Source organism: Coenobita brevimanus, chromosome 104 (genome assembly GCF_032717465.1).
Source record: "Coenobita brevimanus isolate Jiangsu-jjx chromosome 104, ASM3271746v2, whole genome shotgun sequence".
NCBI classification, from domain to species: Eukaryota; Metazoa; Arthropoda; class Malacostraca; order Decapoda; family Coenobitidae; genus Coenobita; species Coenobita brevimanus.
The window spans coordinates 43,306,673-43,310,042 of NC_137057.1; the positions used below are offsets into that span (position 1 = coordinate 43,306,673).

General features: G+C 45.0%; 1 pseudogene; it reads left to right on the forward strand.

Annotated features, from left to right (window-relative positions):
* The first annotated feature begins 2,875 nt into the window (after nucleotides 1–2,875).
* On the forward strand, nucleotides 2,876–2,994 carry LOC145416200 (5S ribosomal RNA; annotated as a pseudogene).
* Nucleotides 2,995–3,370: the final 376 nt, after the last annotated feature.

Consider the following 3,370-nt stretch of genomic DNA (forward strand, 5'->3'; position numbering starts at 1 on the left):
TTATGATGATTCCTATTCATGGTCTTTCCTCTCTTTCTCCTCTCATTCCCTCCTCTCTTCCTTTCCTCCCTCCTTCCACCCTTCGCTCCTTCCTTTCTTTCCTTTTATCTATTCTTTTTGGTGTCTTCATTTTCCTTCCATCATTCTTACCTTTATCCCTTGTCCTCTCTCTTCTCCCTTCCCCTGTTCTTCCCTTTCATTCTTCCTCTTTCTTTCCCCCTTTGCTCCCTTTTTTTTTCTTCCCTTCCTTAACTCTCCTTCCTTCCTTCCTTCCTTACTTCCTTTCTTTTTTTCAACATTTGTTCCTTCCTTCCCTCCCTCCCTCTTTAACTTGTTTTTAATTATTAATATTTTCCTTCCTTTCCCATTCAATCTCTCCCTCCTGCCTTATTTCCCTCCCTCCTTGCTTCCCTTCTTCTTTCTACTCTCTCCCATTTTTTTTTCCTTCCTTTCCACTCTTCATCATATTCGCTTCCTTCTTCTCTCCCTTTTTTTATTCATTCTTGTTTTCTTCCTCTTATCTTTCTTCCTTCATTCCTCCCCTTTTTCCTTCCTTCCTTCCTTCCTTCCTTCTATCGTTTTTTCCTTCCTCAATTCCTTCCATCCTTTTCCCCTTTTTATGCCTTCATCTTACACTATTCAATTCTCCATACATCTTCCCCCCTTCCTCCCCCCCTCTCTCTCTCTAAGGCCTAAACACTCTCTTTCCAAATCCTTTCATCTCTTAATTCCTAAATCTTGTTAGTGACAGAGGTTACCTGACAATTGTGACTACTTTTTTCTGTATCCAAGACGAAGATTTTTTGTGCTCTCTCTCTCTCTCTCTCTCTCTCTCTCTCTCTCTCTCTCTCTCTCTCTCTTAGAATACATAATGAACTAGCCCTGACTACTTCTTTAGGCTTGACCAAACTCAGCTCAACTCTCTCTCTCTCTCTCTCTCTCTCTCTCTCACACACACACACACACACACACACACACACACACACACACACACACACACACACACACGCAAAAGTACTCACCAAAAGGAGTAACCAAACACTTCCATCCCCTCCGTGGTTCATCCATTAGGGGCGTCGTAGAGGCGGACAGCCCACATGATCACACACAGCAAGTCAAGCAGGGCTGGGGGGAGGGGAGAGGTTGATTTGTGTGTGTGTATGGGTTGGTTGGTGGGTGGATGTGTGGGTGTGAAGTTGGACTGGCCACACTATCACAGTACGTCAAACAAGGCTGGGGGAAGACAAGGAGAGGTCAGTTTGCGCGCGCGCGCGCACGTGTGTGTGTGTGTGTGTGTGTGTGTGTGTGTGTGTGTGTGTGTGTGTGTGTGTGTGTGTGTGTGTGTGTGTACATAAACTCGTTTTTTATTTATTGTAAAGATTGTCAGCTCTGTTTGGTCTGTGTATTTATGCAACGAACCCCCCCTCCCTCTCTCTCTCTCTCTCTCTCTCTCTCTCTCTCTCTCTCTCTCTCTCTCTCTCAGGCCGGTCTTATGCAATAATCCTCTGTCTCTGTCTCTTTCTTTGTCTGTCTGTCTGTCTGTCTGTCTGTCTCTCTCTCTCTCTTTCAGGCCAGTCCTATTGATTCATCCTCTGTCTGTCTGTCTGTCTGTCTGTCTCTCTCTCTCTCTCTCTCTCTCTCTCTCTCTCTCTCTCTCTCTCTCTCTCTCTCAGGCCAGTCGTATTCATTAATCCTCTCTCTCTCTCTCTCCATTCAGGCTTGTCTTTTCCTTCCCGTTCACTAGGCAGTCGGCTTTCTTGCTAACTCGCACCCACACTCGCTCTCTCACTTGCTCGCTCGCTTTCGCCCACTCTCACTAGCATCGTGGCTTGCTTAGTCCCTTTCTGTCTCTGATACTCATTCGCATCTCTCTCTCTCTCTCTCTCTCTCTCTCTCCCAGACTTTTTCCTCTTTGTCCGATGACGCTAACTTTAGCATTACATTCAGCAGTTTATTCAAAGGAATCTCTCTCTCTCTCTCTCTCTCTCTCTCTCTCTCTCTCTCTCTCTCTCTCTCTCTCTCTCTCTCTCTCTCAACAAGTATGAAAGAAGTGACGTATGCACTCTCCGGCTCCCCTTTTCACTTCTACATGTATTCTGCACACACACACACACACACACACACACACACACACACACACACACACACACACACATAGTGGCTGAATCGGTAGAGAGGCGGCCTGCAGTCCTGATGGACCCAAATTCGAATCCCAGCTGGGGCAGGGAACAGTTTAAGGATTTGAATTCCATAAATGCAGACTTTCCTGATCTACCAGATGACCCGCCGACATGTCATAAAAGTACCCCCGCTAATACCAATACACCAGTCCTGTATGAGACAGCCTTAGCATGTATTCAGTATGGACGGTGGGTGTTAGCGCCGAAGTGGTGACATGTGGAGGTGTAGGAGGACTACTGGGCCTTGGGATAGGCTACTGCCCCCGAGATATAGGCCCTGAAGCCTTTGCCCAGAGTCAGACACAAAAAAAAAAAAAATACTATCCAGCAATGATAGTAGCTATCCATCTGTCTATCTATCTATCTATCTAACTATCCACCTATCTATTTGCCAGGTGTACGAGCCTTGACATCATTTCTTTCTCGCAGTAAAAAAAAAAAATCCAAATTTCCTTCGAATTTCATTATTTTCTGCCCATTTTTTTTCTTTTCATATTCCTTAATTGTCATTTTTTATATATACCTTGCTCATTTAATATTTAAATTTTCTCATATTCCATTATCAACTTTCTCTTCTATTGGTCACTTTATGTGTTGCCTAGTGAATAGGATGGAGAGCGAGAGACTAACGAGGAGAGTGCATGTGAGTGAGGTAGGGAGGGGGAGAGGGAGGAGGAGGCCATAGCATTTTGTCTGTCTGTCACCATACCACGTTGAGTACACCGCTTCCCGTCCGATCAGCAAAGTTAAGCAACGTTGGGTCTGGTTAGTACTTGGATGGGTGACCGCCTGGGAACACCAGATGCTGTTGGCATAACCCCTCCGTGTGAAGTGGGGTTGGTGGAGGATTAGTGCCCCTTCCTGTAAAACAATTAACTCTAAGCCTTGGCCACCCCGTTTGGGATATATGGCGTCTGGCAATGAATAAATGTATATTTTATTTTGGATGTGTTATTCTTTCTCCTTCGCCACTCGTACTTATAAAAGTAAATGGTCATGCAGATATTTTTGTGCCTGTTTTCTTCTCAGTAACACACACACACACACACACACACACACACACACACACACACACACACACACACACACACACACACACACACACACAGACACACACACACACACACAATTTCCATACTTGAATAATCTATCTATCTATATACCTAGGCTGCTTCCCCCAAGTAAAGGGA